We start from the raw sequence: 23642 nt of genomic DNA on the forward strand, positions 1-23642 counted from the left end.
AGATATCCCACTTTGATTTTAATGTTTACAAGGACACTGAAGAAAATAAAGCAGTAACTGTAAGTAGAGGGTTTCCTTACTAATATTTAAGTATTTTGTGATGTAAATTGCATGTTATATTACAGAGTAGCTTTGCATATTATGCATTCAGTAGTATTTTAAACATGAGCTGTAGAAGTCTTATCTGAGGCTACAGTATATGTTAAAGATATTAAAGCAGGAAAGTACTTTTTCTTAGTTGTAAGGTATCCAGGCTATGCACTGTAAGAAGATAAGAAAGGGTAAAGAGAGGGAAGTTAGAGTTAATATAATGTTGCGATCTTGGGCTGCTGGGTGGGAGTGTAGAAGTGTATTGATCACATTAAAATAATAATTTCCCTGATATTATAGAGGTGGTTACATACATTAATGTTTTTGGTTTTAACTACAGTCAAATTTGTTAAGCAAATAGGCTTGAAAATAAAATTAAAAATAAAAGCATGGAAAATGATTTTTGTATTTGTAAAGTAATAAGCTATGTTTTCCATGAGCAAAGGCTTTCAATGGAAGACAATAAATCTACAGGTTTAGGTAATTAAACATGAAACCACAAGAGGGCTGAATAGTGAGTCCTGGATAAAATTTACAAAGATTCTTTCATGCATCTGAAAAGTCAGTAGCCTTTTTCATTGTTAACTTGGAATCGGGAAGTCTGCAGGTACAAGCAATTAAACGTGAAAGGTTTTAATGCCATCTGTTGAATGAATAGTAGAAGGCAAAGTGTATTTACATTTAAAGGTACATTGGCAAGCAGTTCAGTGAAACATAAGTAAAGTCTGAAACTGTGATAGGTGAATGCCTTATGCAAAAAGTTGTCTTTCCAGCAGCCTTTTTTACTTTAATGTATTTACTATAAAAGTGCACAATTTAGTTTATTTAAAGGTAGTCAGTACACTTTCTTAGGCATAAAGATTAATGCTTCCTGAAAGCATGCAAGCTGGTTTTCAAATCTGGGAGGGAAATAGAGATACCAAAAGAATAGACAGGAATTAAATTACGTGGGAACATAGGCTGTAGTTTTTGCATTAGTAGCCATAAAATGTTAGATTAAGTAGTATCTGTAGGTTCAGCCATTGATTTGGGCCAACTGCTCTCATCTGGAGGGGTGATTTCTTTTGTTGAAAATGTACATAGTTTTGTGTGTTTGTTCTAAGTTAAAAGGGAATGGGGTTTCTGAAAATGTATTTGGTTTGATGTCTTAACGTTTTCATTGAAGCAAAACATCTTGAAAAATATGACACATTCAAATGGAAACATTTTGACAGAAGTGAGTGTGCATGCAAATTTGACAAATAAAGGACTTCAGAGTGAACATTCAGCAGAATATTGAGGACAAAGGAAAAGGAGAGCAATAATACTGATTGCTAGAGGGGTTCCAGTACTGATTGAAGACGAAAAAAGGCAATAATGGTAGATTTATGGCAATAAGGGATTATTGCCAGGGGAGGAACATTACACTGGGAAGCATTTTTATTCCACCTAAAACTGCTGTTATGGAGCTTAAGAGAATTTTGGGAGAAATTACTTTTTGTTTCACATGCTGAATGCTTAAAATGTCTTTATGATTCTATTGATACTATCTCTAGGGTTGCTGCCACTAGAACTGTTTTAAGGAGATCACAGCCTCCTGGAAGATTTCACAAATAATATTTTGAATTTTTCTTGGACAGAGATTTAGTTGTTGGACCTTATGCTGCAGAAGTCGTCAAAAAGTGTGATGAGATAAGAAAGCTAATTGAAGGAATCTGTCAGATTTTCAGTCCTCTTTCTCCAAGTTTTCAGAGGGGGTCTGCTCCCTTGTCTAATTTTGGCAAAATAAACAGTGTCATCAGAATGTTGGTAAACAGACATTTAAAACAATGGCAGGGAGGTACCAAAAAGAAAGTAGGATCCCCCAGAACAAAGGGTAGTCAAAAAGTCAGAAAAAGTATATGAGGGACCTTGCCCACCAAAGCTAAAGCCAGAACCACACCCACACCCATATACACACCGACTCGCACTCTGGCAGTCCCTTTGTCCTCCTCAAATCTCTGAATCTCAAGTTCCCTTATTGGCAACAAATTGTTTCAGACAAATGGGTGCTGAATGTGATCCATCTAGGCAAAATATGGTAATGGGAGGCTTTCTCTCCTTTCCAGGAGATTCCTCCTCATCCAGCAGACCAGACTGTTCTTTCCTTCTGCCTTACAACACATGCTGTCTTAGGGGGTAATAGAAACATTAATTCAAGAATGTTTCTAGTGCAAAAGAAAGATTATTCTTGGAGACCAGTTCTGGATATTTCCTTACTGAACCAGTTTGTTATAATGCCAGAGTTTGACATGTTTTCACATCACAACCTATTACCCCTCCTCCTTCATTTGGGTTAACGATCTTAAATTTAAAAGGTGCTTTTCATCACATCACTATTCATCCAGATGTCAGGCATTTCTTAAGGTTTTATGTATTTGGATCACATTATCCATTCCCTGCCTTACATTTTGAGCTAATCCACTGCTCTACGAATGTTCACAAAGTATCTAGCTCATGTGAATGCCCACTGCAGACTGTAGGTTATTCATATTTTTCCATGTTTAGAGGACTTGCTTATCTGAAGATTTGTTTTCAAAGTGTCAGCAGCCTGTTGTCTCTCTTGGGTAAGGGATCTCATAATCAGACTGGGATTCCAAAAGAACACTCAGAAGTCTTTTTGAATCCTTCCCACAGAATTGCTTTTCTAATATGCCTGCTTCACACTTCTGTGCAAAGGGTTTTTCTTCCATGGGGAAAAATAGACCTACATTTAAGTCTATTCTACTCAGACTTCTGTCTCAGTGAGGGAATTCCTCAGGATTCTGTCTCTCATGGCATCCATGATTCTTGTAATATGGCTTGCAAGACTCCACATGAGAAGGTTATACAATGGTGTATGAAATATCTTTGGTCCCACCATCAACAAACAATGACTTTTTAAATTTCAGTCTTGGGATTTGTAAAAAAGGGAGATAATGTGGTGGAAAGATCAGGTTTCTCAGAAGCCAGGTATTCCATTTTTCCCACCTGCTCCATAGCGGTCTGTCACAGCTGACACCTCAGACTTTGTTTGGCTGCAGTATCAATGGGCATAAAAGTGCTGTGACTTTGGGACAAAAAAGACAGACCAAAACACAAATGTAAAACAGATGTTAACTGTTATAAACCTTCTTAACTCTCTGAATCAACTCTGGTGCCTGGGACCTCCAAGTATGTATAGACAATATCACAGTGATGTGGTAGATAAACAAACAAGAGGGAAATAGATCTTACCCCTGTGCAGACTAGCCATGTTGGCAGGGGATATAGTATTACAGCACAATCTTACATTCCATCAGAGCAAAATTGTGTAAGCAGGACCAAGATAGACCCTCTCAAATGAAAACTGAATATGATTTGATCCATCCATGGACAACACATCAAGTAGATCTTTTTACCTCCTTTCCAGGACTCCATATAAGGTCTGGAAGACAGATGCCTTTTCTTTTCCTTGTACAGGAATGTTCCCTCATGCTTTTCCACCCTTTTCACCGATATCCAACGTACTTTCAAAGATTCATAAAGATTCATAAGTATTCCCCAAAGATCGGTGTGGGGACTCCCTTCTGGTCCAGGCAACAGTAGTTCTCTCTTTTTTTGGAAATGGCTGGGGCAATTACCACAAACTTGTGTTTGATACATCCTGATCCCAAGCAACTGCAACTGAATGCCTGGATGATAGGGTTTTAACATCTTTCAGGCATCTGTTTTTTGAGGGCATGCAGCAGTATTAATGGAGGCAAGAAAACCTGTTAATAGAAAATCATATATTAAACGGAAAAGGTTTAGTGGGTGCCAATAAAAGATCCAGAACCCATTCTGGGCTAGTGTTTCGCTGGTTTTACAGTATGTGTGAGTTACTATCCCATGGCCTGTCTTTCTCCAATATCAAGGTTTATCTGTCAGCCATTAAAGAATGTCTGCCCATGGATCCCCCTCTTTCAACGTAGTCTCATGTCAAATGTTTTAGAAAGGGGTTCTGTATAAGAAGCCTCCCATAAAACCAGTGGCACCTCCTTGGGATCTTAATTTTGTGTTAGAAAAGCTAACACTTGCTCAGTTTCAATCAGCTGACCAGGCTGACTTGAGGTTCGTAACATGGAAAACAGTCACTCATTGCTCTACATCTGCATTGCAAGCTCTTATGGTGGGCCAACCCCATCTCATTTTCTACACTGATAGGGTTTTCATGAGAAATAGTCCTTCCTGTATGCCTAAAATGGTTTCCAAGTTCACATTAATCCAAAACTATAGATCTTTCTATCTTCTTTCCAGAACCTAAAAATGAGGGAGAAGAGATACTCTGCACCTTGGATATCCACAGACAACTCCGTATTATCTTGACAGAAGAAACTCTTTCAGACTGTCTGAGCAGTTGTTCATTTCTTGTGAGGGACGAAGAAAGCAGACTATTTCCAAATGGTTGTCTCAAGATTTTACCTTTTGTTATTCCCACCACAACAAAACTATTACAGGCAGGATCAGTACTCGCTCTACCAGTGGCTTGGCATTATCTGCGATTTTTCGGAAAGGGTTGGATTCTACAAGTATCCTACAGGCAGCATCTTGATCCTCTGTACATACTTCTACAAATCTAGGATAGGCTTTCTAGGACCATTTACACAGGTCTCCAGGACCCACCTACTTACTCTTTCAAGTTCTTTTATGCTAAGGTAAACTACTCACATAGCTTAGGTTACTGCAGCAGTGATCATATGAGTATGGTACAGCTGTATAAGCAAACCTGCCATAACAGTTGGTGTTAGAGTTTTCACTGTACAATACCTTAAACCTCCAGTAATTGAGACCCATGGGATAGCAAATGACCCCTTAAGGACATCAAGTGTTTCAGCTATATGGCTTTTGAATGTCCATGACTTTTTCCTTTTTCATTTTAAGTCTTTGTGGATACATTCAGGCCAATAAAGCCAAACCCCACTAGCTGTGGACATGTATGTTGTGCTGACAAGGTCATAAGAAGGCTGAAACAAGCATGTCCACAGGTAGTGATTTTACTGCTTGGTTTGTCTATATGTCCTTTTTGGTTTGGATAACAGTAGGTATTTGAATGATTATTTCTACAGTTGCTGCTCCCTCCTTCCTTATTATTAGCCAAGGTTTACACAGGATTTTTTTTCTTGTTCTAACATTGTCCTCTTGGGGCTTTAGCCTCCCTGGCTCTTATGGCATGAAAGCTCTGAAGGGCTTAGCACAGTCCCTGAGTCTAAGTCACCTCAGCTCAAGCTGGCTAATGGTTTGGGTGCTTGGAAAGTGCCCAGAAGCTTTGGAAGCTGTTTGGCTGTTATATCCTTTGCAGGCTATAACCCATCTATTTTAGGCTGCTGTGGTTTAATGATTATATGAACATCTACCGTTATGGTAAGTTTACTCAACTGCACTGTATTTCTCCCAATCCAAGGTAGCGCAACAGCAATAAAAATGCCCCAGATCCATAGCACAATGTAACAGACAAGGAATGCAACCAAGCATATTCCCCCTTTAATGAGCACCTTTGTCCATGTACACCACCAGCATTTCATAATAAAACAAAAGAAAGAATAAGGTGTCCTGTATACAAGAGAGGCATACACTGATACCAGTTCTCATGATGCATCAGTAAGTCTAGCAATACTAATCTTAGCTTCCCTTTTTAAGTCCTGAGTCTAGCAATGACAGATATTTTAGTACTACTGTTGAACACTTGTCTTTTGTAAATCCGGTCCATTTCACTGTCTTTTTCTCAGAACAAGCAAGTTTTAAAAAATTTCAGCCAAGTAGTCTTGAAAAACTCAAGTCATAAGAGTTAAATCAAGGTAACAAGAAAATACTGATGCAAGAGCTCACAAGTTAATTCGTTGACCTACTACTACTTGGTTTGTCTGTATGACCTAACAAAGCTTCACCCATCCTTAACTTTGAGTCATGATTTCTCAATGTTGGATGAGTCGCCTTCAGACATAAGCTGTCACATCTATTATACTTTTAATCTACATCACTATCTGCCCTCTGTCCTCGTGTATCAGTGATGCAAAATTCAGTCACCATACTGTCCATTTTGTTAATATCCTTCTCCATGGATTTCTTTTGAGTGCTCAAGTTCCATATGCTCAGCACTTTCATGATCTCAGGAGCATCTTGAAGTTGTGGAGGAACATTTTACTTTCTGGTGATGGCCTTTTTAACTACTAATAAAAATGTGTAGCAACAATTAGGAATCATTGTTAGGATGATTCTCTGTACCCAACCTGTACAATGGTAATGGTGGAGTGATATTAGCCATATTAAGTCAAATTCTGCTACTCAGCTGATCCAAGTCGCTCTTAAATCCTTGCTACTTAAGACACTTGCACAATATGTGCAGCGAGTGGTCTTGGACCCTTTCATCATACCTCTAACATTCTAAGCTTACAGCAGAAAACCTACTAGGGAATCTAACCAGTATGCAGAAACATTTGAAAAGACATTGCCAAGCAAAGTCTCAATTTTCTGGATTTGTGGTAAATTTTAGCACTAGAAGTAATTTTCCTCTAGGTCTGTGATATAATATACAGCTTCAAAGCAGATTCTCATACTTGTCTACATCTATTTGCCCAATCTTGTCTCATATTTTTAAATACTTCAGAAAGAGTGCTGGCAATGTTTTTATTCCCACAATCTCCCACTATAACATCAATCCACCATCGACTCCATGGAGGCCAGTCAAAGAGTGACAGAGGATATGTTACTACTTTGTCCTGTATCTTAATTTCTTAGGCTATAGTTTATTTAATGGGCTTTTGTTATAAATATATTCAAAGTTATCACAGCTCATAAGTTCCTGCTGGGAGCAAATTCTTCCAGTATATTATCTCAAGAGTGGAACACATCAAAAGACAACTGAGTATCTGTTATTCCTTTGCCTGTGGATTTCTTTATGGGTCAAATATCTCCACTCCATTTATCAGTATCCATTACTTCAAAAGCTCAGTTCAGAGTGGTTTGGAGGTTCTCTAGTATCAACCAATGTTTGCCCTTCCTGCTATGCCTGCACTCTTGGCTAGCTGATACTTCCCTTCCACTTCCTCACCATGACATGCCTTGACTGGGCAGTAGTGATTACAGATTCAGTATTGCAATGTTATAAGGTGAGGAACTCTTCCATGCAATTCAAAGTAGGAGAATCTCAGCCCCAGTACCCCCATGGATTTTGCCAGAGACATCATATCTCATCATGTTCTTGGCTTTCATACAGTCCAAGCAAACACCATGTTTTTTTTTTTTTTTTTTTTTTTTTTAAGAGGGTAAAACTTGATGGGGGCATTACTGAAATATCTTGGGACATATATAGTTTTGAGTGACAAGACAACCCAGTTTAAAGTTAGTATCATTTGTTAGAGATGCAAATGTACCCCCTCCCACCTCCTTAAAGTCTCCTTACACTTGCTAAGATATGCTCTTTGGACAAATAACTCTTGCAACTTTGCATTACTCAGTGGCTCAGTAAACAGAGATGTCTGTGGGTTTTAATTCAGGCAGAAGCAATTAGTCTGTATTACTTAAAGTTTATACCCCATAAGAGTCGATCCAGTAGTTAGATATTTGGAAACATTAACCAGGACCTAGCATTCAACCAACATGTGAAACACAAAAACCAAGTCAGCAGCACCAAGACCCACCACAGAAAGTATCAGGAATCCAAAAAATATAAAATAAAACAATTTATTGAAGCACTTTTCGTTGCTTGTAATGTAGCAACTTCTTCAGAAAAGATACACAGTTTCAAACAGTAGTTTATAAGTAATTGAGACATGTCATGTGATGACCACACCTCTCAGTGAGTCAAATTCTTAAAGAAACAGTTGCTAAAAAAACGTGTTCATAAAACCTAAATACAAAAGCTGCAAGTTTGTCAGATTAAAAGCGTCATCACAGTCTTCTGAAACTAAGAAGTTTGAGACGGTAATCTGTATATTGCTTGAATATAATTCTATTTATTTTATCTCTACAATATTTTAGAGAGATATACCCAGTTGATTATTCCGTAATTTTGAAGTTTAGTCTAACTTCGTTATTGTTTGAGTCTAACAGTTTAATGCTTTCTGTATAACTATTTATAACTGTTTTGATGACACAATCTGACAAACTTGCAGCTTTTGTATTTAGGTTTTATGAACACGTGTTTTTTTAGCAAATGTTTCTTTAAGAATTTGACTCCCCGAGGGGTGTGGTCATCACATGACATGTCTCACTTATAAACTGTTTGAAACTGTGTATCTTTTCTGAAGTTGCTACATTACAAGCAACAAAAAGCGCTTCAATAAATTGTTTTATTTTATATTTTTTGGATTCCTGATGCTTCCTGTGGTGGGTCTCGGTGCTGCTGACTTGGTTTTTGTGTTTCAGTAGTTTGTTGGCTTCCTTTCCCTGGTTTATTCAACCAACATGTGTCTACTGTTGTGAGGAAGTTCTTCTTATTCTGCAAGTTGTAAGCAAAGGGATAGCATCTCAGTCTAGAGAGGTTATTGCGCCACTGTACTCATCCCTCATTAGGCCTATCAATGAGTATAATGTCCCCTTTGGTATATACCTATCCAGGCATATGCAACAACTTGAGCACTCACAGAGGTCCCTCACAAAGGAATTACAGGAACTAAACCCCATGACCTGCACATATCGACTCAGAGTTTTATTATTATACTCAGTATCTTATAGACTGTTAAGAGGTGAACTGTGTGTCTGGCCTATAAGGCATCCTCTGACCTAGTTCTAATGGTCCTCCTGCACATCCACAAGTAGAATGGCATCAAAAATCCCCAATCCAGAGACCTTGACCACTTCTGCAATATAAACAGAACAGTTTGGAGGGACAGGGACATATTCCAGAGAACAGCACTGCTATGGAACAGAATCCACATCCATGTATAGCAAAAATCATCCATATCCCAATTCAAATGCAACTTAAGTCAAAGGGTGTGAATAAGGACATTTGGTTCCAGGACTGCCTCCTGTGTTACTAACGGACACAGGCATAATCTAAATGTCCTATTTAGCAGCAGGGCTCATTTTCAATGCTCAGTGGTATGACCCCAGAAACATTTATTTACAAATGAGAACTAAGAATAAAAATCCTGATATAATGCCTAATGGGATAATGCAGCTAGGCTATAAATGGCCCTTCAGGACACTAAGCATACTAAGCTAATAATTCAGACCAACTGTAATTTCTGAGTAAAGCATATTTTTATCAACTAGAGAAGTTGTGGATAGTAATTAATAAAGAGTTGAAGGATTTTATCTTGGAGGAGAAGGCGACAAGAGTCAAGTGGGATCAGCTTATTCTTCCAATAGAACAGGGCAGATTGGGATTACCCAATTTGAAAGGATACTTCACAGCAACACAGTTAAGATTCCAGTATATAGCATAAGCAGAAAACTATAATTCAAAGTGGAAAGAGATGAAGAAACGGGGGGGGGGGGGGTTTAAGTAACAGGCAGAGACTGGGATTTTGGATGCAAACCTTTAAGGAGAACAATAATCATACAGAATATTCATAAAGTTTCAGAAGGTATTCTAAGAACTAAGAAATACACGAATGGAGAAAGGAGATTCTACTGATAGGGGTGACTGCAATTAGGGATACAGACAATTGGCAAGGGGGGGTATATTGGAGAAATCTGTCAAATGAACCAAGGTACTGAGGGCAAATAACTAGACAGGGAAAGCTAATAGAATGGGAAGATGTTAAGAACTTATTTGGACTGCAGGTGAGACATTGCCTTCCATATCAAGGACTGATTTCAGAGTACAGGCAAAGAGAAAGAAATAAGGGGGTCCTAAACCAAAGACCAGCACTGGTAGAGTTTTTAGTAGAATCTAGAACAGAAGTGGCCATTAAGAAAGGAATAATTAGTAGAGTATACAAAATATTGCATAACGATAAGAATCAAATTAAGAGAGGTTAGGAAGAATTGGTAAGACAGACTGGATAAGCAATTCACAAAGAAACAATGGGGGAATATATGTACGTCTCCCAAATATGCAACAAAATCTAGAAGATTTAGGATCTTTGCCTGGAAGTCTTTAAATAGATATTTTTATACTCCAAGCAGGCTCCAAAGAATCTTTCCTCAGGTAGACAGCAAATGTTGGAGATGTGATGGGAAAGACAGAGATAACTGGGAACATATTTTCTGTAAGTGTAATGAGTTGGCTGACTTTAAAGGTTCCCTGCAGAGTGCTCTGTCAGAGATGCTGGGTGAGCAAATTGGAATAACGGGGGAAATTATTTGTTTGAGCTGTGATATAGAGCTGGAATTGCCTAGACATAGTAAAGCCTTGCTGAGTCTAATTATCATGGCTGCCAAAAAAGCAATAACTAGAAAATGGAAATCAAAGTCTAAACCAACTTTACTAGAAGTAACAAAGATTGTAACTGAGATAAAACTGGAACTGGGATCTTTAGAAAAGGGTAGGAGTAAATTACACAGGAAAAAATGTGAAATGTGGGCTCAATACATGCAGAGGAGCAACGATGCTTAAAAGAAGGCAGGATCTGAATAAGCTATGCAGTGGCTGACTAACAATGACTGGATATAGTAAAAGTGATGTATAATATTTGCAGCTACAGTTGTGTTGGCACGATTTGTAAGGTATAATGTTTGCAAATAAGATTGCGCAGCTATGATTTATTTTCATTTATATAAATAAGATGGTCTGTGTCACACGATAATTTAATAAAGATGTTTCTTCAAAAGAAAAAATAAAACTAATGTCTGAGTTGTCAGTGAAGGATAGCCCCAAGTACTTGAACTGATTGTTGCCCACTAAAAGGGATATCTCCCTCTCAACTCGTCACTTAAATCGGAATTAATTTTTATTGTCCTTGTCGTGAGGGTATTTTATTTTATAACCTGCCAATTCTTCACATTTTAAGGCCTCACTAATACTAGGTCTTGATTTAGATTGTTAGTTAGACTTGTAAGTCATCTGCATAGAAGCAAATTTTACACTTTTGCCCACTAATGTCATATCTATTAAAAAAATCAGTTTTGCCACTTGAGGTTCTAAACAAAAGGTGAACGGAATCAGGAAGAGAGATTAACCCTGCTGAACATCTCTCAAATGTGATGAGAAAGACTACTCCATACTGACCTTTATTTTCCACATATAAAGATTTTATCACCTGCAAAACTCTTGGGTGAAATTCTATGATGTGAAGCACTTGAAATGAGAAGGTTCAGTTAGCATGATAAAACTTTTCTGTGACAAAACTTGCTAATAGGAGAGGATGTTTTGAATGCTTTCTTTATTTCCCTGTTAGTGCAGACCTAAGTAGATTTTCAAAGATGTATTTCTCAGAAATAAATCTAGCTTGGTCAGGATGAATAAGTGAACATTGGTCTCAGCTATTTTGTTTGCAAAAAAATAAAACAAAATCTACAAACAGCTTAGAATTGTAATTTAATATTGAAACTGTAATATAGGAACCCACGTGAATAGGATCCATTCCTTAGTTGGGATGAGTGTAGTAATTGCTCATTTCCATATTTCTGGCTGGTCCACCTGTCTAAATCCAGGCTTCCAGACCAGGAGTTATACCCTTAAGATTCTTGATAGCAGTTTTGACTTTCTCTAAAGTTTTTCTTTATTTAATGAATAATCTGATCCTTTGCCAGTCTTGGGAGGTGGCAAGGGATAAAGCAGTCATGTATTCTGTCTAATAGCCCTGTTCACAGCAGTTCGAGAGGTACAGAGCAATAGATGGCTCATCTATCACTAAGTACTGGTCCACGAAGTCCCTTCCCACCCCATTAGCTCTGAGTAAAGAGCAAAAAAACTACTTTATCTGATGTTAGAAAGACCATTTGCCCACAGGCTTCTTTATAGTAAAATCCATGCCTCTCTCGGAGGAAAAAAACAGGCCACTGGTTAACTGTAGGTAGCTAACTGGTGCATCTGCTTCCACAGCAACTTATCCATGCCCCCGTCAGCTCTTTGACAGAAAAAAACAAAGCTTCTGTACCAGCTTTTTGGTACGTCTAACCCCTTTATCTTATTATTTTCTCTGATGTTTGTTGCTCCAGAGACAAACATTTTGAAACGGAGAGGGGTAACAGAAAAATGTTCAGCACTTAAGTGTTTATTGCTTGGTCCACTCTATATGTGGTTAATCCTTCAAAATTTTCCATAAGTAACTTAACCTGCTCCCACTGCTGTATTTTTCCCTTTACAAGATTTGCTTGCACTTGCTAAAGCTCTTGCTGAAGTTCTCAGTTTACTATTTGATGATCAGCTGTTTTAGCTCCGTGTATTCTTTCAACCATCTGGAGTAATCTTGTTTAAAAGATGGTCAGTCCTCTGTTATTGATGAACTTTGAGATAAATCATTTCTCTCTCATTCCTGGAAAAAAAAAAACACTTGTTCAATAAATTCTCTCCCCTCTTGCATTGGATATACATTTAATCAAAACACACTTTTCCTTATTTCAGGGACCACTTACACCCTTCAATGCATGCTCAGAAAGACAAATGGGTGGGGGTATACTGCTTCAACTAGATGCATGCGCTCCATGATAAAGTACTTATCTCGCCTTGAAAAATAATTAAATCTGGATGAAAAGCATGTGTAAGATGTGCCATTCACATTTAATGTTCTATGAGTGTCCACCAACTCTGTCACATTCAAAAACATTTCTCTAAATCTCCCTTGTGGAGGGGCACTGAAACTTCTGGAACCACTATCAACTTTTTCAAACCTAAGATTCCAGTCTGCTCCCCAGATTGCTACCTCCTGCTAACATATAACCCCCTTCTCTTATGATTTTCATAATTTCATATAGGGGTAGGTCAGGTAAAGTATGGGTTAATAAGCATATTTTCCAATTCAGTAGAGTCCCCACCATCACATACTGTCCCTCCTTATCCACCTATACCCTTCCCATTACAATGTAATACTCCTTCTAGCTAAGGTTGTAACTCTCTCCCTTGAGTGTTCTATATAACACAACAGTAGGAGTCTCCAGATTTCCCCAGCTCGGCTTCTTCAGTGTATGATAAAGGAATCTCCTGTAGTTACAAAAAAATGTGTCATCAGTTTCTTAATGCATGAAAATATTTTAGCTCTCTTCTCTGGGTCAACATTCCAAGAAACAAAGACAAACATGACCTCCACAAACATTCTCACCCACTTGCGTTAAAGGGACAGCTACTTAATTATCCTAACCACATAAACAGTTAATCTAAAGCACGTGTTCCACAAGTTTTCAGAGATTATCAAAGAGACAGCTTCTGGATGAGAGCCTGTCAATGTATATCGGTGTTATGGACAGTTTAAAATCAAAAGTAAGCATTTTATCATTCAGAATAAGTAAAAGAGTAATGCAAATAGCTTTCTAGGAGGAACACCACCACCTCTTGTTAGACTAAACATAGTTTTCAGTCTTCCTCTAAGTGGCTATCCCCTGTGGTAGGCTGAGTGAAGCCACAGCTATTTTCTTGGGCCCTTTTGTGGTTATGCAGACTCCACTGCAGGTCACTAACTTTGGCAAGCACTTTACCCTAAAGATTTTACTTTTTTGGCACAAACCAAATTGCTCATAGAATAATGCCTACACAGAACCTCAGTGATCTAGAGGAAGCAGGATTGTGATTAAAGTTTGCTTTGCTCCACTTAAGGAAGCAACTTATTGCATGGGGGATACAGAGTTCTAGTCCCAGTCACGCAATCTGCATTTCCTAGGAATATCCTCCACCTTGCAATCTTGTTTTTCACATTCTCCAAAAAGTCTTTCCCTTCCTCACCTTGTATAACTGCAAGCAATGTTAAATTTCACTTTCTTGCCTTATCCTCCATTCCAGTCTGCTTTACTCTTCCAAAAGAGTCAACTTGGGTCTTGTACATATGATTCTTAACAGACTCCAACTCTGCCTGTGAATCATGCAGAAAATGTACATCATCCAGTGTGACCATAGTCATTCTTTTCATATCCATTTCGAGCAGTCCATCCAGAGTTCACAACTTCATTCAAGATACCGTCAAACTATTTGCAATCTCAGCCTCATTCAGTCAAGGTACTGTCACTTCTGTAGCCACAGGTTGCAGAACCTCATGGCAGGCTCTGTAACTTTCAACTCATTTTGTTTTCTTATAAAACTTATTCCAACATGGATTATATTTGTTTCTTTATTTGTTGATATGAAACCCTGTTAGACAAACAGTTTTATCCAGTGTTCAGCAGTTTTAGTTTCTGACAAAGCTAAGTTGATTCATAGAAGCAACCGACCTCAACTAAAATTGTACTTGACTTGTGTTGGGCTTATATCCTTATTTACCAGATTGGCTTTTGGCACAAGCCCCTTAGTGAATACCTGACACTGGCTACTCATTTTATATATGTGAGTGTGTACTTCTGGGTACTTACAGGGCATTCTAATAATGATGCTTTCGGCACTGCAGGCCAGCCAGCATTTGAAGGAGTGAAAATCCTTCAAATTCACAGTCACCCCATTTCCCTAGTGTATAGAATCATAGGATCATAGCAGGTTACTAGGTTAATGGCCCTGGGCCCTTACAAGCCTAGCCATGAGTTTATCCCCAAAAACAAACCTCAGTCAGCACCTGTCCCCCTGTCAATGAGGGATACAGGTGAAACCCCTGGGAAAAATTTGTGGTTTCCCATCCACTCATCATGGTTGCACTCGAAGAGGGTCAGCGAGGCACTCTGTGCGTGACATGCATGGGAAGTCTATTCCAGAGATGTGGTAGCCTCTGGGAGACAAACCTGTCTCTCTAGCAGGTTTTGTTGATGTTGCATATTAGATTCAGGCCTTTTGAGTGGGTAGTTCATGAGGAGTTAGACTTCTGGATATGGAGCATATCTAGTAGGGCATGGTCTGAAATTCCCTTGTAGGCGAGACACAGATCACCCCTGAGCAATCTGTACCGTACAGAGTAGTGACAGTGATTTGAGCCTGTCTGCATAGGACAGGTGTTGGATGCCATTGATTCTCTTTGTGAGGTATTTCAGTGGCCTTTCCAGTTGGTGCAGATATTTGGAGAGGTACATCCCAAATGGGGCATCATACTCCATTATTGGTCTAATGAGGGAGGAGTATAGAGAGATAACCTCCTTTTTTCTGGATGCAATCCCTTTACTTATGAGATGAACCAAGGCTTTTCTGACCACTGCCACTACATGATAGTCAAATGTGAGGTGGTCACAACAGGTTGTGCACTTGGCTACCATTGATGTAGTAATCAGTAGGGGTAGTGTTTTTGCCAAATGGTATGATATATTTTTTTTACATTTAGCTTGGGGCCATGACTTTGGCACCAGCCATTAGTTGCCGTGAGAGGTGCCATTAGTTGCCGTGAGATCCCCTTGCAGTATGTTAACATCATCTGGGGAGTCAATGACAGCACCCGACTTAGTCATACGCAGACTTGGTCAGCCACAGGACTTTTGCCTTTGCCTGGACCTCTGAGAAATAGATGCCAAACAGTAGGGGTCCAGGACAGATCCCTGTGGAACTCCACTAGTGACAGGTCTGCTATTGGAGATGGAGGTGCCTATTTTGACTGAGGGTCCCGATGAGCCAGTTGGCCACCCACCTGATGAGATAAGGATTTATGCCAAGATGCGTTAGCTTTTCAATGATTCCCGAATGGGGGATTGTGTCAAAGGCCTTGGTCAAGTCAAGGTAAGCTGTATGCACCGTCTTTCCCTCATCCAGGGGTTTGGTGACAGTCAAGTCAACCAGGCTTAACAGGCAGGATCTGCACTTGACGAATCCGAACTGGGTGGGGTCAAGTGCTTTGAGATTATCTTCATCCTTGCTTACGAGATCCATAATAATATGCTCCATGGCTTTACAGATCAGACTTGTCAAGCTAATGCGGCGATAGGGTCAGTAGTGGAATCACCTTTGTGCAAGGGGATGGCAATAGCCGTTCGCCACTCTGCTGGAATGAAGCCTGTACTTGGGTGGTTGAATAGGATGCTCAACGGTGAAGCCAGTTATTGCTGTAGATGGTGCAGAATGCTTCCTGGGATACTATCAGGTCCCATGGAAGCTGTGTTCTTTGCCTTGGATAGGGCCTATAACACTTGATCTATGGAGATGTGAGGTGCGGGACAACGATTGGGGATATCGAAAGGGCCTTTGGGGGGGGGGGCAGGGTGGTGAAGTTTGCACTGAACCTATCTGCTAGCAGGTTGGCTAAGTCAACAGGATCAGTGTAAGTCGTACTGTTAAGTACTAATTTGGAACAAACGTGGGATTTGCCACGGAGGTTCCTGACGTAACCGAAGACTTTATGGTTTCCCTTTGTTTTGGAGGCTAGTTTTGATTCATAATTGGCCTTGGAAGATTTTACTAGTGATCTAATTTGCTTGTTGAGGCTGAGGGGGGAGTGTTTCCAATTTGGAATTTGTTTCTTTTTACCTTTGGACAACAGTTTCTTCCTTTTGTTGCAAAGCCTGTTGAGAGAGGATGTCCACCAAACAGGTTTGTGTTTCCTTGAGGATCAGGTTTTAGTTCTATTGTGTATGGCTGAGTCCATGCAGTTGTACAGGTGCTTGCATACTGCATTGGTGTACTGTTCAGCATAGTTGTCTGCATCCTCTGAGGTGGGCGATGATGTGAAGCTACAGACACCCTCCCTTAGGAGGTTGTAGTCAGCTTGAGAATTTCTTTAGCATGATTATGGCTGGGAGGGGTTGGGTGGGATAGAAACTTTGAACTAGAAAGTCCGATGACCTGATCTCACCAGGGAAGATCATACTACGAGATTGGTGTAGCGGTCACCCATGTTTATGAGAACCAAGTCCAGAATATTATCTCCCCTTGTGGGGGATGAGATGAGCTATTCTTATTAGTTGGAATTGATGAAGTCAAGGAATCGCTGAGAGAGTGCATTAGTGCAAAAATAGTTCACCCAATCTATGGTGGGGTAGTTGAAGCCACCAAGGATCAAGGTGTTAGGGGGTACCTTGATGGAATCAAGTAGATCCAGGTAAGAGCAGTGAGTGTCCTGAGTCATGGAGGGGGGTCTATAGCTAGCTATAACTTGGGTGGGTGCGTCTTGCCAACAGTTGCACCTGGAGTAGTTCCAATGCGTCATGCTGGCAAACTGTGCCTGTCCTTAATGAAGATAAAGATTCCACCACCCTTAGTCTTCCCAACCTCATTTTTGGGTTGGAATGTGTGGAATGAGGTATAGCCTGGTAAGGCAGGGGTGCTCTCCGCATCCCCGAGCCAAGTTAACGTGACTGTACAGACATCGGCATCTTCCAGTGCAAGGAGATCTTCCAGTGAATCCATTTTCAGATTAAGGCTCCTAGAGTTAAGCAGCTTGACCTGCAATTTGCTTTTTGACAGATCCTTTATGATGGAAGGTTGGTCTTTGGGATATTGCCTGAAAAAGGGCCAATGAGGAAGGCGAGAGCCTTGGCCATGATCCGGAAACCCAGTGGTGACAGGTGAAGGTCATCTCTGGCAAAACATCGAGGCCTGTTGCTATATGTCTGCAGTCTGCTGCAATGAGTAACATCAATAAATTTGCCTTCTTGTAGAATACATATGTATGGTGATGTATCATTCATCAAATTTGCAGAGAAAGTGATGAATTCCTGCACATGATGCAAATACTAGTGAGGAATGCATCCACTTTTGACATGGAAATCTAGATATTCCTAGTTTAGCATATGGAGGCTGCTGGAATAGCACTGTTGCTAGGATGCAGAGTGCAACACCAACTTTTGTGACCAGCTGGATGGCTCAGACCCATGTTTAATTTGGGGTGAAATACACGCTACATGCTACAGATAGTGTTATGCTGGACACATTCTATTCTGCACAGTGGTCAAGGAGTTCTTGGTCATCCAGCACAATTTTATTTATTTATTTTACATTTGTTTACCAGGATAATCCGACTGGATATATGTCCATTTTCAGCGGTGGCCTGGGAAGAAAAGCTCCAATAGACAAAATTACAAAGATTACACAACAAATTACATACATAAAAATATAAGACAATGAGTTATGTACAATGGTTTAGTAATGTTCCCAATAGGGATTCACAATTTACATGGTCTGACATATTAAAAGCAAAAAATCAGATTGGAACAGCAGAACATAGTTGAATATTAAATGTTTAAGATATTATTCAGGTAAGATTTCATTTTATAACAGTCAGGGTTGGTACATGGACAAAGCCAGTTCACTTTGAAATACTGTTTGAGGCTTTTTTGAAGAGACTTAGGGAGGATTGAAGGGTTACATAGTTTGGCAGTGAATTCCAGGTTTTGCCAACAAAGTTGGCAATCCGGGATTCACCAGCAGTGTTATTAGCTTTGTAGGTTTGGACCAGTAGCTTGCTGGATGATTGCAGTGATCTCAAGTTGTTGTATGGCTTTATAATATTTATAAGTGAGGGGGTAACTTCAGGTTGGTATAGAATTTTGTGTGCTATTAAGACAATTGAATTAAGCTGGGCAGTTTTAACCACTCTAGTTTCAGGTTCTGGCAGTGATGGGTTCTGTAGGTGGAGCCAGTGGCGAATCTGGCAGATTAATTGAGGTTTGAGAGTACAGGAGAGGCATATATAAGGGTAGAGAGTTGGTGCAACTGGGCAGTTGCAGTTCTAGCCAATGGAGTTAAAAATGGCTTGTTTCTGTACAGAGATCCAAGCTTTTTGACTGTCTGTACGGTATTGTTGACCTGTGGGTCAAATTTAAGATCTATAATAACCCCTAGAAGCTTAGTATGGGTATCTGGGGAGATAGTGGTACCATTGTTGGATGTAACAGAGAATGAAAATGGGGTGGCTCTACTAGTGGGGGTGAAGAGTAGAAGTTTCGTTTTTCAGCAGTAGACATTGGTTGGAGAGCCAGTTTTCAATAGTGTTAAATGTGTTTTGGATTAAGATTTGCAGGTCAGATGGGGAGGTGGCAGAGCAGATCAGAGTGGAATCATCTGCATAATGAATGCAGATGCTTTAGGGATAGCAGTGTGAAGGCTATTGGTGAAAACAAAGAGTAGTGGTGTCCTAATATGGAGCCTTGAGGGACACCAAGTGTGAGGCAGTTGGCTGGACAGTTTGCCCTGCCATAATACAGCCTGCTGTCTACCAGTCAGGTAGGACTGGAACCACTGGATGTCATGCTTATTCAGGGAGATTGATTTTAGAGAAAGAATGAGAAGTGCATGGTTGACAATATCAGAGGCTTTTGACTGGTCAAGAAAGAGGGCAGAGGATAGCCTATTGTCATTCCTGTTTTGTTTGATGGCGTTAGTAAAGTAGGGCAGAGGTGGTACTGTGACGTGGCCTAAAGCCATGCTGAGAATTAGACAGTAGGTTGTTCTGTGTGAGGTATTGCATTAGTTGCTTGTGTACGCACTTTTCCATTATTTTGGCTAGTGTGGAAAGAATGGCAATGAGTCTATAGTTGGATAATTCTGTGGAACCTCCATCTTTTTGGAGTGGGATGATGTAGTATATTTTCCAGAGGGAGGGGATAGCACCTTCGGATAAGGTTCTAATGATCAGGATAGCTATGGGGTATGCAATGGCATCTGCAGCTATTTGTAAGTTCCCTGCAGGGAGGAGGTCGGCAGAAAGGGTATTAGGTTTTATTTTTTTTATTAGTGTATTGATAAAAGTGGTAGAGATGGGTTGGAATCTAAATTGGGGATGATTAGTGGGTAAATTAGAGGTGGGGTTGAAATTTGTGGAGGTTAGTTGATTTGCTAGGGATTGGATTGTTTCAGTGAAAAAGTTATTATAGGCACCAGCTATGGTCTCTGGGGAATTATGGGTGAGGTTTGCAGGGGTTGGGGTGGTTGAATGACCTGGATGAAGAAGTTGATTTAAGCCTGTCCAGAACTTTTGAGGGTTGTTTTGGTGTTTATGTAGGAGATTTTGGTAGTAGATTTTTTATCTAGTAGAATGGATTTTTTTTTGTTTCATTCCTGAGTTGGTGGTATTTTAAATGGTCAAGCAGGGCTTTAGTTGATCGCCAGCTGGCCGAGGCTGTTTCTAGTTTTGATTTTGGACTTTGTATCCATTGTGAGCCATGGTGCTGTATTTGATTTGATGCCAGAGCATGGGAATCAAGGATACTTAGAAATTTAGTGTTAAAGTAAGCTATGGCCTCTTCTAATGATCGATTTTTTTAGTTTTGACCAGTCAACCGCCTTTAGTTCATTTTGGAAAATAACAAGGTTGAAGTTCTTCCTGTTTCCAAGTGTTTTGTATTTGGTCTAGTGGGGGGGGGGGGTGCCTGTTTCTAAGTGTTTTGTATTTGGTCTAGTGGGGGGGTGCCTGCCTTGTGTTTTATGATATAGGTTAGTAGGTGATTGCTAAGGTCATCAGGGAGAGTCCCAGCTGTGTACAGTTGGGGTTGGTTATTGACTAGTATCCAGTCAAGGATACTTTCCCTTTTGGTAGGTTTGTTGATCCTAGTGGGAGAGGTTATAGTCTGTTTAAACCCACATAAGTTTATATGGGTGATGGGGGATTCGGAGGAGCAGGAGTGCTAATCGGTATTGAAGTCACCAAGAACTATGGTTTCTTGGAGTAGGTAGTGAATAACCAATACAGGATATCCTCTAGGGTATTTATAGTGTTACCTGATGGAATCTAGGCACAGACAATGTTCAAGCATTTGTTATGGTTAATCTGTAGTTTGGTTATGAGGAGTTCTGAATTATTGAATTGGGGTGGTTGTATGGTTTCTCTATTAACAGTTAAGAGTATTTTTGTAAAGGACTACCATCCCACCTCCTTTCATTGTAGTGCAGTCTAATCAGTAAATATTGTAGCCTGGGGGTAGTATCTCATTATTAGTAGTATTTGGTTTTAGCCAGGTTTCCGTAAAACACAATGTCTGGGGAGTGGGTTGCTGGGAGGGCATGCAGGTTGGGAATTTTATTGTTAATACTTCTAATATTTAGGTGAAATGTTAGGAGGGAACTAGTGGGAGTAAAAAGGGGTAGCTTGACTGTAGGGGTTGTGGAAGGGGAGTGAAGGTTATTGGGTGTAGGTGGGCCAGGGTTGGGATGAATGTCCCCATATATTATAAGGTTATAGTGACATGAAACTCTGAGCTTTAGGATTTTGTTTATAAGTTTTATATAGTCTTTGTCTTTAGGATTGCGTTTTGTGGCTTTACAAGGGTGATATTTTGTTGGAGGTGGTAGATTGGATGTGTGGTGGATGGTTAAGTGTGTAGTCTTGTGTTAGAAGTCATGGGAGGCTGTTTGACCTTTTGGGTAGTGAATACCAAGATAAAATTTTTGTTCATAGGCAGTAAGGTGACAAAATAGAAATAGTAGAGGCAGTAAGGTAATTAGTATTGTTTTATTTGTTTGTGGTTCTAAGTGACACAGAATTGTTGACATTACAGTGGCTTAGCTTTGCTGGGCACTGCTGCATCTGTCCCATATAGCATTGCCAGGGCATGCAGCATCAGAGCTACTGCAGTCATTTTTAATCCCATCATCTGCCCATGCTTAAGTTTTAAGGCATGATCTACTTTTAATAAAGCAAATGGATACAGGCATTTTTATTGTTCAAGAATTCTCTGCAGCTGGACGATGTCTTCATTTATATTTCTTGAGTGCACATTACTAATCCTCCTAGTTTTGCTCTGGTATTTTTTGCTAAAAAGTAAACCCAACCTAAAACCATATAACTGTATAAATTAGTTGCTATCCAGATTTTTATTTTGTAATGGTAGTATGCTTATTTTTATCTAGTTCTTTAAATCTGTAGTACTCAGTTTAATTGAAGTAGAGAGGAAGTACAGAATCATCATTTGGACAGTATTATTGTACTAGCAAACAAAACTAGATGCAGAATAGAATGGTGCTGTGATTTCCCTATTGAAGGACGATGCAACAAAAGTGAGTGATGCCTTTATTAGCCTGTACTTATTCTATGACCAGTTACATTGATTTGTAGTGACACTTTAGATCATAGTATAGAAAATAAGACACATTCCTGTTTATTTTGCTGCTGGGCTATATAAACAAGTTTAAATTTTTATTTAATTTGTTTACCAAGTAGGCCTGCTAGTCATATGTAGCTCTTTGTAAGGAGAAACACTTACAAATTTGTTCAGACCTGCACATTACATGAACAAAGACTGAGGGATTCAAATCTATGACTATACGAGTAATATGAAAGTTAGTAAAGGTGTAATAATCTCATGGACTGCTTTTCTGCCCCGTGGAGCCATCCTGAGTATTAAGCATAGTAAACGGGGTCCAGGTATACTGCAGTCCCCAAGAGAACTCAGTTTTTGTGGTCTTTTTGTCTGTCTTTTTTATTCCATGTGTGTGTGGTTGCATAATATTGTAGTCAGGATCATACCTCTCAACTGTCAAGATTTTTGCAGAATGTCCAGATTTTTGTCTTATACTTTTGGTCTGTTCCTCATACGATTTTTATTTTTCTGAGAAATCACTTAAGATTGAAGTCACTAAATAATTTGAATTTCAGACTTCATGTCCTTCAGAAAATGCATGCTAACACAAATCCTATTATTCTACCAAATTTCTAAGTTTATACAGGCAATCTTTAACATCTGTCTGTATTTTTGGACTTTTGTCTCCCCATTATTTTAGGCTTTTTGCAGTTATTTGTGTGCTAAGAGGTTGAGAGATATGGTCAGAATGGCAAGGAAATGTAATCTATCAAGCTTCATTAAACTTCATTAAAGCAAGGAAGGAACACGTTGAAAATCCACTAAAGACAAAGGCCTTCCATTATAAAGAAGACAGCAGTTTTTGTGAAGGATGAGAAACCTGAACAGAAAGAACTTAATGTAGACTAAAAGACACATCTGACTACATGCACAAAGAATTGTGCATAGTATATGAGTAGTTCTACATACTTACACGTGATCATTCTGATGAAAAGACTGAGTCCTTTCAGTCATTTATATTTATCCTTCGACGACTGGGTTAGTGGCCTCTTTTCAGTGAAGAGGCAAGGTGATATTTTTCTGCTGCAGGGAGAAAGGAGGCCAATGCATTGGAGAACTTCCCCTATAGTGGGCAGTAATAGGGCAGGTTTCCTAACATTCTGTCTTGCTTCAGATTTATTAAACCAACATGTGGGGTTTTGATTGGACCTATTTTCATTTGCATTTTCCACACCTGGTTAAGTAAATTAATTATGCACTAGTCATATGTGTGCTGTGTTAAATACTGATTCATCTCTACTCTAAGTTTTATAAGTAGTATTTGTCCTTGCAAAATAAATGTGCAAATTGTTTATGACTGACATTTACTCTACAGTCATATAATAGCTGATAAGCAAATGCTGCTCTATAGGACCCTGACATCTATGCTGGAATCGCCCTTAGTGTTTTGTGCGTGTGATCAGAATTACTCGCCCTTATTCCATATACTGCTGGTTTTGTGCTTGCCAATATTTGTTTTACACAATGGTGTTAAAGTCAGTGTGCTCACTTAAGGAAACTCATTTGCAGCCCACAGGACTGCTTGCCATGATGCTGTATCAATGTGTTCAATCAATGCTATGATCAATTATCTTGTCTTATTA

At 39.5% G+C, this 23642-nt stretch overlaps 1 protein-coding gene across 1 annotated transcript in view; it reads right to left on the minus strand.

The window, feature by feature from the left end:
* The window catches only part of MMS22L (MMS22 like, DNA repair protein), a gene marked incomplete in the record, with an annotated part of 1809169 nt that overhangs the window by 1527203 nt on the left and 258324 nt on the right, over positions 1-23642 (minus strand).

This window comes from Protopterus annectens, chromosome 1.part0, assembly GCF_019279795.1.
Source record: "Protopterus annectens isolate FY-2018-M chromosome 1.part0, PAN1.0, whole genome shotgun sequence".
Taxonomy (NCBI): domain Eukaryota; kingdom Metazoa; phylum Chordata; order Ceratodontiformes; family Protopteridae; genus Protopterus; species Protopterus annectens.